Raw genomic sequence first — 15,582 nt, forward strand, 5'->3', positions numbered from 1 at the left:
TACCTGGACACAGAGCGTGTCATAGCACACAAGGATGCTGACCCGGGAAAACAGAGAGGCCTTACCCTACAGCTACAACAGAAACAGATAAGGGACTTTCTTGTGGGACAGTTGTGTGCGAGATACATACACATACACATACACATACACATACACATATATATATATATCCAGCTTAGCTACCCATCCAATTAGAAAGGGCTGGAGTAAAGTTTTAGTTATTCTCCAAAGTGGAGTATGCCTTTATTTTGTTTCTTTTTGTATGTTTTGCCTTGTTAAAAAGGATTTCATTTCACCCTAATCGGTCTCCATTAAATGTACCTCTGCACACATCTCTTACAGGGACCCTCCACAGCTCTGTATTATGTTCCCAGTTCCTTAATAGGTACTGCACATTATACAATATTTTTTCAGATTTGCTCATATGGGCAGAAAATTGCCTCCCCTTTGCTGCCAGACGGCCCATCAACGCATACCTTTTAGCGTTTAACCCTATGAATGCCACAGCGCGGTCATGTGACTGCGGCGGCCAATACACCGGAAACAGAGGAGTCGTTCTCTTTCGTTTCCCTATACTTCGGATGGATCGCATCCTGTGCTCAAAAGGGAACGCAAGACACGATCTCAGCTGGGAACAAAAACCCAGCACTCCTTGGGCGTGACGTAGCAACTACGTTATGGGGCTCCTGGAGTGCCAGACCTCCTGAGGTAATGACTGCATTTTGGGGGGAACCCAAAAGGGTTAAACATCTAATATTATGAAGTGTTCAGCGTCTTTAGTTAAAAAAAAAAAAAAAAAAAAAGGAATTAAGAGTTCTGGGAATTTCAGTGTTTATTTTACAAAGCATTAAAATATGGAAAACAGGGGTTCATTTGTACATTCTACTACAGCACATGCTATTTGTGTAAACCAAACTTTGACAGCTTTAAAAGATTGAGACCTTAGTCAATCATAGCACAGTATTACATTTGCTGCTACTTTTTTTGTTCATTTTTATAACATTGTTTAGATAATTTGAATCGGGGATAACAGGAGTTTAAAAAGCACAGTTCAGCTCCCAGGTTGAAATGATGTTAAAAAATAAATTAAAAAAAAGAAGAATTGTAGGTGGGATTGTTGCTTTAAGGAAGATGTTAAACAGCTGAATGCTTTCTCTTCTTTGCAACCAATATAACAATAATAACAATTTGCGAGTTTCATACATTAGGTCTCTGTCTCACGCCGCATGAGAACACTGCCAGGACAGTGAGATAACCCTGCCCTGCATATTCTCAGACCCAGTCCCCAGCAGACACTGGATCCCGAGGAGGAGTCTCACGCATGTGTGAGGACCATTTCCTCACTCCGGACTGGGGGACCCTTGACAGCTCTGTGTCACAGTGCAGTATCACCGTTATACTCAGCGATACATTCCCTATGATAGAGATTGATAAATTCCCTATGATAGAGATAGATACATTCCCTATGATAGAGATAGATAGATATCAAATGAAATCCATTTTTATTAACATTTAATACAAAAACTACTGGCAATACGAGTTTGCTCATTCAAAAATTAGTGGTGCCCCAAAATCTTAGTATAATCGCACTTTGACCACTGTTCATCTGAATGGTAATGACCAGGCCTAGAATTATTACTGCTACATTGAACAGCTTGCAAAAAGGCAATAGAACATTTTCTATGCCTTTTTTTAAATCTATTGTGCAGTTCTGCTTAACCAGGTTGTTGTCAGTGAGTTATGACGACAGATGACAAATACATGGGTACATTAAGTGAACAGGGCCATACATTATGTAAAGACATTTCATGAACAGTTTAACATATTTAACAGTGTTGTCATTGTATTAAATGGCAATCGTATTTATAGAACAAAACCGTACAATTTTATAAACAATGTCACCTGCCCCCATAAAAAATGTAATCATTATTCAAGCAAAAAGTTAAGTTATAGTTGTGAAAAATACGTTTGTTTTTACAAGTGGAAATCTGTCAGTATCCCAATTGCTACAAGCTTAGGCCGCGCGTATAGTGCCCACGACGGATGACGTAACCCATCGCCACCCATGAAAGTTTTTTCGCTTTGCAGCGACGTCGCAAGCGACCTGGTCATTGATTGGTTCAGAGGCTGTCACATGTGGCGGCAGCCTCTGAAAAATCAAATTTGACCGTCTACCCAAATTTTTGGTCGCGACGTCGCTCCCGTCGCACTTACTATAAGCGCTTGCGACAATGCATTTGTTTTGGCGCGTCGCCGGTACTATAAGCGCAGCCAGTTTGGGATGTACGATTCATTCAGAAACTCACTCCCTGTCGGAGGACCAGGAGAGAGAAAGGGAGGGCACTTTGCCTGTGCATGAGAGAGAAGGGTAACCTCTTAATTCAATACACAGGGACAAAACACAAGGAGAAGTAGCCAAGGTGAAATCATTCCCAACTATACGACTGCCACAGGATCAACCGAAACCATTAAAGCGTGACATGATTGAAAACATTGTAAATGCTTAAAAATTGCCTAATTGGGGGGCGCGCGCACTGCGCAATGCGGATGTACGCGAGCTAGGGAAGCTCCGTGCACTCCGCCGACAGAATTAACAATAAACCCAGATCGCGGCTACGATCAGCCCTGCTAGAAGCCGCGCCGGCCGGAGGAACCTGCAGGGATGACAAAGAAGATGCCGAAGCCAGGGACGCCCGATCTCTCCCGCTATTGCCACGGACAGCCTGCGGCAGCGGAGAAAAGGAGGATCGAAGACGGCGCTGCCAAGCGCATGGCCACAACAACAACAACAACAACCAGGGAAGGTGATGGGGAAGGTGCAGGATCTGAAGGGGACTTTTGTGATAGAAAGGCTACCCTGAGAAACCTCGGCTGAGAGGGCTACAGCAGGAAAAGAGGCAGTGGGGAGAGCTGTTCCTGACAGAGCAGAGTATGGCAGAGGGAGACACAGCAATTACCAAACAGGACCTCCAGAACATGCTTAAAGAAATGCAAGCGGGCTTCAGTCAGCTCTGGATAGAGCTGTAAAGGAATTTAAAGCAGCAGTTTCTTTATTGGCTAAAAGAACTACGGAGCTTGAAAATAAAATGGACATTTCTTTACAATATCAGGTAAATACTGACGATGAGGTCCTGCGTCTCAATGAAGAGATAAGAGCCATGAGGGATGGTATAGACTATCTAGAGAACAGAGAGCGAAGGCATAATTTAATAATCATTCATGTCCCCGAGTCGGTCTCTGCAGAAGCCCTCCAGCCATATCTTAAGACAGGGGTGAGCAAACTTTTTATGCCGAGCCCCCCTTTTTATCCATGACATTTCTCGGGCCCCCCCTGCCTGATGTAATCAAAATCACATGAAAAAACCCCTTTATTAAACGGTATAGAATGTAAATACAAATATGTCTAAGGCCGCGCGTATAGGGCCCGCAACGGAGACGCGTGACGTCACCCGTCGCTGCTAGCGAAAGTTGTGTTTCGCTTTGTGTCGGTGCGGGCGACCAGGTCATTGATTGGTTCAGGGGCTGTCACATGAGGCGACAGCCCCTGAAAAATCAAATATTGCCGGCTTCAAAAAATCGTGTCGCCCCGTCGAGGTTACTATAAGGGCACGCGGCGGCGACAATGCATTTGTTTTCGGGCGACGTCGCGTCGCCGGCACGATAAGCGCAGTCTAAATACTTACATACTTCAACAGCTCGCTCTTGCAAAATTAGGCTGCGTCCACGCTGCCGCTGAGAGAGGTGACATCACCAACTCTCCAAGCATGAGCACAGGGTGTCCTGCATAATTTTGCAAGCACGAGCAGGGAAGCGTTTACTCTTTTTTTTTTTCCCCCATTATTTCTGTACATTCATAGTATGATTGATATAGTGGCAGCCTACCCTCTCACTTGCAGAGGATCGCAGAGAAGCAGGTTGCCAGCGGAGGAGAGCAGGAACACAGCACTATTGTAGGGCAGAAACCGGAGGGAGGGGCGTTTGACATCACAGCGCTCGCGCGTGCTCCTCCCCTGTACCTCCGAATCGCGTGGCCGCCACCGGCACTATCCTGTTCGACCGCCCGCGCACATCTTCGGCTGCCCGCCCGCGCACATCTTGGCTGACCACGCACATCTTTTTCGCCGCACGCGTCCCGCCTAAATAATCTTGCGCCCGGGCCCCCCCCCCCCCCCAAGTTTGTGCACCGCTGCATTTAATCACAACACCCACACCCACACACCCACACACTCAACCCCCCCCCCACACACACACACACACACAACCCCCCCCACACACACACAACCCCCAACCCCCCCCACACACACACAACCCCCCCCCCCCACACACACACACACACACACAACCCCCCCACACAACCCCCCCCCCCCACACACACACACAACCCCCCCACACACACACACCCCCACACACACACACACACCCCCCACACACACAACCCCCACACACACACACACACAACCCCCACACACACACACAACCCCCACACACACACAACCCCCCCCCCACACACACACACAACCCCCCCCACACACTCAACCCCCCCCCCCACACACAACCCCCTCCACCACACACACCCCCCTCCACCACACACACCCCCCTCCACCACACACACCCCCCTCCACCACACACACCCCCCTCCACCACCACCACCCCCCCTCCACACACACACACACACACACCCCAAACACACGGGCAGGTAACAGACAGGAGGAGGAGGGCTTGTCTGTGTGCAGGGAAGGCCCCGCCCCCTCTGCAAGACACAGAGCAGAGAAGCAGCCTCAGCACGGAGCTTCTGGCCGCCCGTGCACAGCTCTGCCCGCCCCCAGGTTTCCCCGCACACAGCCCGCGCCCCCCCCTAAATAATCTTGCGCCCCCCTGTCTTAAGAGACTGTTCACGTCATTTAACCCCCAGGTACAAGATGGCAATCTCCTAATGGACAGAGCCTTAGGACCGAGATTCGAAGATCCCAAAAGAAGCAGAGATGTGGTTCTAAGACTCCACCAATATGCAACCAAGGAAAGGATTATAAAAAGGCTGCAGAAACAGTGGCTCAATTGAATTTGAAAACAATTCCTTCCAGAATCTCTCCAGGGTGACAATTGAGGAGGAGGAGAGGGCTGCGTCCAGTGACGGCAGCGCTTCAGGAAAAGGGTATTAGTTACCGGTGGGCCTTTCCGTTCCATTTGGTGGTAAACCATAGAGGCAGACAGGTCTCACTTCATTATCCCGAGGAATCAACATCTTTTCTATCGGCACTGGGCCTGACTCCAAGCGAGGGTGCAGGTGAGCACCGAAGACCCCAAGAAGATAACACGGACTGCGATCGATCGGCTGAGGGTGCGATAGCCCGGAGATAAAAGATTCAAGACTGACGGTGACTTTGAGGACCTCTCAACGAGTCCATGACCATCTCCTCGACAGGCGATTCGGCAACCCAGGGAAAGATATCCCAGATGCGCAGTTACATTTGTTTTCTCTCTTCCCCAGTCCTATGCAATGCAAATGGCCTCTTCTTCAATGTCAGTAGTTCCCCAACCTTTTGGCCATGACGACACCGCAAATATATTTGGAAAACACAGGCGACACCCTAAAGTGCATGAGTAGGGGCGTAAATGACTTTGTTGGGGAGAGGGGCAGAGCCATCGGATCTTGGGGTAAATGAAGGGTTAAGATTAAGATTTAGCCTGGGCAAGGGGGGAAGGCACGAGTTCCTATTTAAAGGCAGACATAATCACCACTCTTGTATATCCAAGGGATTGTCTCCAAACGTAAGGGGAGCAGTGGAAGATACCATATAAAGAGAAAGAAAAAGAAATCACATGCAATAAATGTGTCAAGGCTTACAAATGTAAGCCTTGAATCTTAAGGTAACCTTACATAAATAATTTTTGTTACACTTTTACACACACTATGGTCTGTTTTTCTTTTCTTGAGATGCACTGACACCACCTGATATCCACCTGACATCCATTCAAAGCAGAGACAGCATTGGCACTGATTTGGGATACTGCTTGATTTATCTGCTCCATTATGATGTCATTCTGGGATTTTTTTTTACATGTTTGCATTTATCATACTACAATATTGCACATGATTTTCTTTTTTTATATGGTATCTACCACCCTTCCCCTTATGTTTGGAGATATGTAATCATTTGGCACCTTTTGGAGCAATCTTTAAGGGTTGAGTGGAGGTTTTTACCTCATTATTATACACTTATATTATCACCTTTCACTGTATTATAGGTGTGAATCACGTTATATTAGAATATATGTCATCAACCTCACTGGGTTATTATGAGAGTGTTAGAGCGCCATTCATTGTTTTGTTATATCCAAGGGATTGATGTACTGTATACCTCCCCCAAACAACAGGAGGGCACAATCTACATTATAGTGAGGCAGTAAATACAAAAAAAAATTGTATTGATGTTGGTGTAAATTGGTTAACTTCTGGGCCAAAAAAAGTGCACCAAATTTGTCATAATTTATTTATTTTTTTTAAATATGGTATTGAGACAGTTTTATGTTATATAGACTCTAAGCGCAGAGTTCCCGTCATGCAGTAAAATAGAGGAAACAATAGATCCAATCAAGAGATGAGGACAATCTATACATAGAAAGGGTAGTATTACAGATTACAAACTAAAAAGAAAGGAGGCATGTGATATGTCAGAGATTTCCAGATGATCAGTTAATCTTATACTTGATTTATCTAACACATTATTAAGGGGAACTGCCTTGCTTTAACTAGCAGCAGCAATGACAGCAATTTCTACATTATTTCACACCAGGAAAACTTAGACTTTTAAAATTATGTAAAAAGCTAGAAACATTCATAACAAAGCAACATATTGCAAATGATATCACCATGAAAATCATCATTTTCCAACTGTACAATTTAAAAACTAGTTTTCTTCATATGCATTGGGTGCAGGACAATTAAGTTATACTTTTTAGGATAAAATAATAGTTGCACCATGCTTGGGTGTAAAACTGTATCCCCAAAATACCAGCAGGACGTTTAGCTACTACAGGACTACAGTGTGAGTATAAAAGTGTGTAAAGAACTATGAACATACACATCTCAAACCACCATGAAAATGTTATTTTACAGCTTTCCCATATGCATGGTGTATGGGAGAATGACATGCTAGACTGCCAGATGAAATAGTATTGGTGACATATAGATGTGCATTAATTATTACTAGACATGTTTTTTTCTCAGTAGCTCAGAAACAGAGAGGGGGAAGTGAAAAAACCCATCTCCCTAAACATTTTATTAACACAGCTGACATGTCTCAGTATTTTAAAAAAACAACAACAAATGCATTCGTCACCGACCTTTCAGGAGCGGATTTGTCAATATCGATCCCTATAGTTTGATACCCGAACTGGAAGAGCAGGCGATCTTTGACCGATCAGCTGTTCGTGCGAGGAAGTTCAGCCCAGGTGTGTCTGCTGGTCTCACTGTGCAGAACTTCCGCGTTAGACCACGCCCACCGCTCAGCCAACTCTGCATTTCTGCTATTGTCCAATAGAGGTCGCTGCTCATAACACATTTTCCACAGTGCAAGCCTCCTAGTTTAACCAATAATACAAAATTGATCATCACCCCCCCCCCTCTCGTGATAATAATAAAAGACAATAAATAGGTCAATAGGTGCAACCCCAAACAGAATGTTCCCCCAAGTAAACCAAGCAGTATCTAGAACAAAGGAGAGAGGGGAGAAATGGCTAACCAAGAGAACAGCATACTGTCACATCTAATGCAAAAATACTTTTAACAAAAATTATAAAATTATTCAAAGAAGTACATCAAAAAAAAGGGCAAAAGTATATACAAAATATAGCAATGGGCCGAAACACCTGAGAAGCCTTCAACATTGCGGGGAAATAACCCTTTCTCAAGAAGACATCTAAATATGCCTAATACCAATAAACAATATGTGGGACGCACAATCAGACCTTTAAAAAACAGATTTCTGGAGCATAGAAGAAACATCCTGGCAGGTTTTCAGCAACATGGTCTATCCAGACATTTCTTGGACTGTCATAATAAAAAAAATACAAAAACAGGTGGTTTAGAAATCAAGGGCATTGAGGTAGTATTAATGGATAAGAGAGGAGGTGATAGGCTTTTATAGATACGCCAGCGAGATTCCTACTGGATTCATGAATTAAAAACTCTCCAACCATTTGGTCTAAGTTTAGATATAGATCTGGCTGCATTTTTATAACTATTTTTATAAATATTTTTTATAATAATTTTCAACATTTTAATTTGGTTTTAACACATAAGGGCTCAATTATACCAAGTGCTGCAGGGCAACAGCGCTATTCTGTGACGGCACCCAGTGCTGCCGTCGAGCGGCATCTTGATTATACTGGGGAAGGAGAGCAGAAGTGTGGCGGAGGCGTGGCCGGAGCTGTTCGCCCTCATTGGCTGAACCGCTCATGTGACGCGGCCGTCGTGTCAAGAAAACAATTTTGCAAATCTCAAGAGACTGGCGCCCTGCAGCTCCACGCGACGCGCTGGTATGTAAAGCCTCAGTGGATTTCAGCAGTTTGTTTTCCAGCCGCGCGGTGTTGCCGGCGACTTCTGGTATAATCACGGCCTTACTATAGTCTGATATTATTCATTACATATTGTAATATCTAGTTATGGTTTACCAGATTTATGATATTCCTTGGAGTTGTTCTGCTTTTTATTTGTCACCATTCCCCTCAGTACTGGGTTAATTTAGCATTTTTCCAGATTACTGAACAAAGCTGTATTTTATCCCTCCCCTCCTATCATACAATCCTAGTGTTTTTTTTGTATTTATTGCCAATACACAGATACTTTTTACTTATTTATATTTTTACATATACATCTATATATAATGTCGTTTTCTGTTTTGGTTCTCAGAGGTTTAGGAAAAAACATGAAATTTAATGTTGATATGCATTAATGTTTTAATTAATTCACATGTTTCATCTATTAATTGATTGAAGGACTATGTAACTGAGAGATGGACTCCACCTCTCACACACACCCCTGATGAAGCGGTGGTGAAACGCGTAGGGTTCAAAGGTCTCCATTTTCACGCAACCGCAACTCACTCTGCGCATGAGTGTATACCATCTTCTGGATCTCACTCCCCGCGGATTTCCCACCATCCGTTCTCGCGAGATTACGGACGAGGAAGCGGCGAGCTAGTGAGACGTCGGCAATACGGAAGAAAGATACAGGAATCTATTTGGCTACAGCGGAGGACATCCATATGCGACAGCTGGGTCTGGGACGCGGTTTAACATCCAGGACCTCAGCGATTACAGCCTTCAAGGAGAGACAACTACTTCCAAACAGATATTGAGCTTAAGGCATATGTCCTACCTACATCCTGTAAGTAGGATTCCCATTTTTGTTGCCAGTTTGCAGATCCGACCATCATTTGAAGTGTATTTTTTCATGTGTTTTGTTTTTTATTGCTTTAATAAATGTACCTTTCTTCACTCCATTTCCCTGAGTACGCGTACCTATAAGGCACCGCAAATTCTCTAGTGCTCGTCTTTTCCGCACAAAGATCTTCTGATACCATACAGTATTATGCTATGTTTTTTATGGTTTTCTCGTTCCATGGGCTGTGACCAACATCCGTTCACTATTTTCCATTGGAGTGGCCAGAATGAACACATTCGGGCCGGTATATGGTTGTATTGGCAACTTTTTTGTTTCAAACCCACAAGTGGACTGTTATATTATATTCACTAGGCGCCGCAACAGTTACATTTGTTACACAGTCTTCCCTTTTCTGACCAGGGTAGTCAGAACTACTGTTTGGCAGTCACCGCGATACACTGTGTTACTGTATTTTTAATGTTTATCGATCACGTTTATTAGCTAGTAGCGCAGCACATCTCTTTTTCACAATCCTCATTTAAATGCTATTTTGTCGGCCAGAACCCCCAAATCATCTCATGTATATACTATATAGTACCATTATTAAACAATGTATTGCATCTATTTGTATTAAATTTCTTTGTGTGAAAACTGTTTATTGGTTCTCTAAAGTGTGAATGGAAAAAATATCTAAAAAAATACAGATAAAGCAATAAATGTTCACTTATCCATTTGTTGGTAGCAGCGCGTGTTTAGAAACGGTACCTTTATGTATTGAGATATGAATAGTCAATGCACAACGCCTGCGGGAACTGGAAAAACGGAAAAGTTGCTCTCGCCATTAGATCAAGAAACCGCAGCTCTCCCCGAGACCGGTCCCACATATTCCAGAGTCTGGACTTAGGAAAATGCTGCCTTATTAGAGCGGTACTCACACTTTGTATATTGCTGAAAAATGTCCGATCTGAGGATGTCAACCCAGCGTGCTGACCAAAGCAATAGTCCTGATATAAGAGAAAATAAAATAATGGTGCCCTGCTGAAGGAACTGAGAGGGCTAGAGTTTTCAAATCCATATATTTATTGGTTAGCCACAAACTTTGTGTCTCCTTTTAATAGCTAGCCAATAAATATATGTTTTTTATATGAATTTTGCACTCTAGCCCCCTCAGGTATTTCTGCAGCGCATAAATACAAAAACACTTGGGGACCTATTGAGGTCGCTTTGATGTTGAACGTGTTTGCATGTCCCTACCGAACGGTATGAATTTTGGGAATAAACAGTATTCAGTAATATATATTACTTGGTAAATAGCATTTGGTACAAAAATGATATAGCCGGGGGGGGGGTCTCCTCTACCCCCTGGTAGCACTTCTCACGCCTCCCTCCGAGGGTCTCAGATGGTTGCTGAGTTTGGGAGTAGGGTGTGACAAATATGTTTAGTGGGTCAGCCAGGGACATACCCGTTTTTATTGTCCGGAGATCGATTCTGGAGGGGGGGGGACAGGACGGGACCGGGGGGTACTATGGGGGTTTGCAAAATCCATGCCAGATTTTCGGAGTCCGGTCTGGGATTTTGGTCTTGCTTGCCCTCTGTGACAGGATCGTCCATTTTTGCTCCTGACAACTTCCTTTAAAAGGACAGCCCTGTAAGCAGGAAGTTGCCGAGCAAAGTTCCAGTTCATGCTGAGTACATGAAACGCGCTTACCTATTGTCTTCCTCGTTACCAGACCCGGCTCACGTACCTCGACTATCCTTGTCTTCAGCCTGCCTCGACCTCTGCAGCCACACGACTACGCAACTCTGCTGCCAGCCCTGACCTTCGGCTTACGACTCACTAATCTATCAGGACTCTGTCCCATGGCTCAGGTCGGTTCTTTCATCTTCCTTCCTCAGCCTTGCGGGTCGCTTCCTGCTTGAGATGAGTATCGAGTATCGTTACAATTTCTGAATCATAGAGAACCGTCATTGAACATAATAGGGTTTTTGGGTATTAAATCTGGTGCTATTTTTTTTTCTTCTCATTTTCAGCTGGTTTCACAAAACTTGGATCTGTTCCCAAAACGGCAATAGTTCTTAGCAATAATTCAAGTGAACAGCCCTTAATGGCTGTCACACTTTAACGAATAAACACCCCTGTGTGCTGTGTATTGGAGCAAAAACTGGAATTTGTACATTCCAGACTGATACAATATATCAGAATCTTCACAGCTTTTAAATTGGTTGCTGCCAGCACAGTGATCTGTATCTTGTAGAAATGTAAGGAATACAGTCTTGCAGCATAGCAATTTTGTTGTGAGACAAGTGTGTTCTGAAGCGGACTCCTGGGTACTTCAAGTTGAAGATTATAGTCTTTAAAAAGAAATAAGCACTTTCCTCCTATTGCTACCTACAGCTATACACTGTATTATATTGTGGCTTAAATGCAAAGTAACACATATCCCAGTCATGTGCTCAAAGTGTATACTCTTATGTTGCCTAAAACAGCCTTTACTCACTTACATTTTTGTATTTTGCTAATAAAATATAAAGTGATAAATGCATGTAATAATTGGTATTATTTCTCTATATTTTTTGTCGGAGAAAATGAGAATGCATTTGTTTCATTGTTTTTGCTTTTTTTTTTTTTTTTTTTACTGAAAGTAGGCACAATGAGTCCCAGCCCCGAAGAGCTTACAAATAAATGTTGTTGTTTTAAGCACAGGGAGATAAAGGGCCATATTTGCTAACAAAGGTTATTCCATAAAACAAAAGACAAAAATACCCAATGCTACATCCAATGTGACAAAATACATACTGCAGTTAAATACTTCCATGTTAGTATTCTCATGAGTAAGGCTGAGTCCCCCGGTGGCCGCTGCTGTGCGAGCTATGGCGTGCGCGGTGGGAACAAGATCCGCTCCTCTATGGTGCCGGGCCCAGTAGCTGCCTGCACACGCATGTAGATATCGCGACGCGTGGCCACATATCCCAAATGTTGCCACAGTTTCTGCCTGTTACGTCGGTGCTGCCCGCAGACCAGACCCGTCCCCTGAGCTGAAGGGGGAAGTGGTAATACACACACCTGCAGCAAAGGGAGCGTGTCCGGAGTGTGGTATGAAGCGTTGCCAGGCCAGGTGTAGAAAGGTAGACAATACTTGCCGGTACCGGTTGTAGAGATAGAGTGAAGGATGCCTCGCCGAAGTCAGGGAGTGGAGAGTGGAGATAGGTCGGAGTCCAAGCCGTGTTCAAGGGGTTACCAGAGTGAGCGTTGTCCAAGGAGTGCCGAGATCGAGAGCCAGAGGGGGTAGTCGTACGAGCCGCGTCAGAACCTGTGAAAATACTGAGAGAATCCAGAAGTACTTCCATACCGAGACTATGTCGAGCAAAGACTGAGAGCAGAGAGGAGCTAGATAAAGCAGGAAGGTCCAATTAGGAACGGAGGCGGGACAGGAAGAGCTACAGGGAGACACTGCAGATTGGTGCAGGCATAACAGGCCAGGTGAGTCTTGTTGGTAACCTGAGTATGCCTGTGCAGTGTGCGGGGGCGGAGCCTGAGGTCCGGGGGACGGGAATAAGAGTGTGCAGACTGAGCGTGCTCCGTAACTCGTGTACGCGGGTGAACAGAGCCAGCGGATGGTGCAGGTGTGCGTGCAGGAGGGCGTGGGTGCGCCTGGCGCTGTGTAGAGGAATCGCCGAGGGGAGTGATCCCGCGATGTCGGCAGGGGCGAGGAGCCGTGGAGGCCGGTAAGGCAGGATTGTTTTGTGTGTCCAGGGGCTCCCTGCGGGGAGGGAGTGCTCTGTGTGGGGAGCGAGGAGAATGCCGATTCCTGACACTGCCCCTTTAACACACCTCACAAAAGCAAGATCCACAGTTACAGTTAAGTGGTCTCCAGAGGCAGATCAGGCTTTTAAGTAATTGAAAAAAAGCTCTCTGTGCCCAACCTGTCTTGGTAACCCCAGACTTTTGTAGAGAGTTCGTAGTACAGACAGATGCTTCTGATGTGGGCTTAGGGGCTGTCCTTTCCCAAGAATACCAGGGTGAGGAACCCCCCCTTTACTTCCTCCATTGAGCAGAAAGTTAAACCCAGAAGAAAAGAACTACTCCATAGTAGAAAAGGAATGTTTGGCAATAAAGTGGGCTTTAGAGGCTCTTCGTTATTACCTGTTAGGAAGAAAATTCAGGCTAATTACAGACCATGCTCCTCTTACTTGGATGTTGTAACATTGCTGACTGCAAGACAGTATACGGACCCGCAGGGCAGAGTAATACACTGACCTTGGCCTGGGATCAGAGGCATGGGATGCAGGGGTAGTCAGGTCCAGTTCCGGGGTCAAGGCAGGCAGCAGGCAAAGAGTAGTCAGGTCCAGTTCCGAGGTCGGCAGCAGTCAAGGGGTAGTCAGGTTTAGTTCCAAGGTCAAGACAGGCAGCAGTCAAACAAAGGCAAGGCAGAGCTCAGACAGGAGAAGGTAACAAGTACTTTGCATGAGCACTGACAGGGAGCAACTACCTGCTATTTAAAAGCCAGAAGCAGCTGATGACAATGAGGGCCATAGAGAGACTGACTTCCTGTCAGGAAGTGAGGAGCAGGAATTGCCAGGAAGCAAGATGGCCACTGTAGCTTTAGTGAGGGAGAGGTCACTACCTCTCAACAGCCTTCTTGGGTATCCAGACAAATCCCTTATAGATGTCCCAGAATAAAGAAAAAAACTCAAGGGTGACCAGGTGGTTCCTTAGTTTCCAGGCCTTTAATTTCCCTGTGGAAACGGAAATGCTGATGGGCTGTCCAGGGTGCACTCCTCAATGTCCATGATAGCTCACCCCAGTAGGAATGAGCTGGGGGGGAGGATATGTGAGAGGAAAGGTAGTGAAATTGTAGACGGGAGGAATATACCTTCTGCTTTGGCAAACTATACCTGCCCCATCTAAGGGTTAAAGATCCAGGGGAGGTTCTGCAAGCACAGCCAGGTGCAGATCACCTGACCTTAATTAATAGAGTGTAAGAAAGGCCAGGCTGGATCAGTTCTCCCCTCTCCCTTAGGGTAAGGTCCCGTTGCACGCGTCCGCACTGCTGGCTTGCTTGCCGGCGGCGCGTGCAACTCGCTGTACCGCGATCTGCGGTCTACAGGAAACTTCAGTAGTAGCGGGGGGGCGTGGCCAAACGGGTCGGGGGGGGGGTGCGGCCATGACGTGGGGGGCCGGAGCGGGAGGTGGGCGGGAGTGGGAGGATTGACAGGGAGGGGGGTGCGTGGCTTGAGCGGAGGGACCCGCTACTCTTCCCCCCCCTCCCTCCACGGGCTGCCACGGGCTGCAGGTAAGTAAAAAAAACACACACACGCAGGCACTCATACATACATACATACACACACAGACACACAGACAGGCACTCACGCACTCATACACACACACACACACACACAGACAGAAACAGGCACGCACGCACTCAGGCACACACATACACACATACACACACACACAGACAGAGACAGGCACAGGCATGCACGCTGCTTTCACTCCATACTCCTCCCCGCTCCCCGAAGCCTCTCCTCCTCCCGCAGCCTCCCCTCCCCATTGGCTCACAGCCACACCACGTGACGCGTCGAAGCTAGGAAACACCATTCTCTTGTGTCTCCTAGCGGCTGACGCGCCACAGCGTGTAGTCAGCTGTGCAGCCAGTGGGGACCGGGACCGGCTCGCGAGGATTCCCCTGCTGGTGGGGAACTCGCTACATTGCCGCCCGCGCCAATGAGCGCAGCGGGTCCCAGGCCTTATTCCAGCTAAGAGAGCTGGATGCTACAGACAGGCACTGGCCTGCAACAGGTTTTGTTTATGATATCTGTGTTTTATTGTTTGGTAAGTGGGGAAGCCACCCAAAGATAGCTAGAGAATTGCTGTATAGTCAATGCTCAGATAGAGCTAGGATGTATTTTTATTCTTTTGTTTGTCTTAATTATGTCTGCTGGAGTGTCAAAGAAAATAAAGCACTTAAACCAGAGCTGGATGGTCCTGTGATTGTGCTTTACCCTAACAGGCAGTGGGTCTTAAGGATCCCAGACAAGAACCCTTACGCCAAAAGGTTATTTTGTCACAATATATATATATACTGTAACACCGCCGGAAGAAGAAATCAGTGTAGCTCGAAAGCTCGCACCAATAAAAGCATTTCTTTAGCCAAAGGAGGTATCATCTATTTGTTTTTGATTATTAAGCTCGGCT

General features: G+C 45.8%; 1 protein-coding gene across 4 annotated transcripts in view; it reads right to left on the reverse strand.

Moving 5' to 3' along the window:
• The window catches only part of LOC142501294 (uncharacterized), a 210,523-nt gene that overhangs the window by 187,308 nt on the left and 7,633 nt on the right, over window positions 1–15,582 (reverse strand). For 2 of the 4 annotated variants that reach the window (XM_075611024.1, XM_075611021.1), the window contains exon 1: window positions 7,345–7,467. The exons of 1 other annotated variant lie outside the window; for it this stretch is intronic. The gene's annotated coding sequence lies outside the window, so the exon portion shown is untranslated. Of the gene's footprint in view, window positions 1–7,344; window positions 7,468–13,644; window positions 13,665–15,582 lie in introns of those variants that run through there. One more of the 4 variants, XM_075611023.1, reaches the window with a different exon arrangement.

Source organism: Ascaphus truei, chromosome 8 (assembly GCF_040206685.1).
Source record: "Ascaphus truei isolate aAscTru1 chromosome 8, aAscTru1.hap1, whole genome shotgun sequence".
Taxonomy (NCBI): domain Eukaryota; kingdom Metazoa; phylum Chordata; class Amphibia; order Anura; family Ascaphidae; genus Ascaphus; species Ascaphus truei.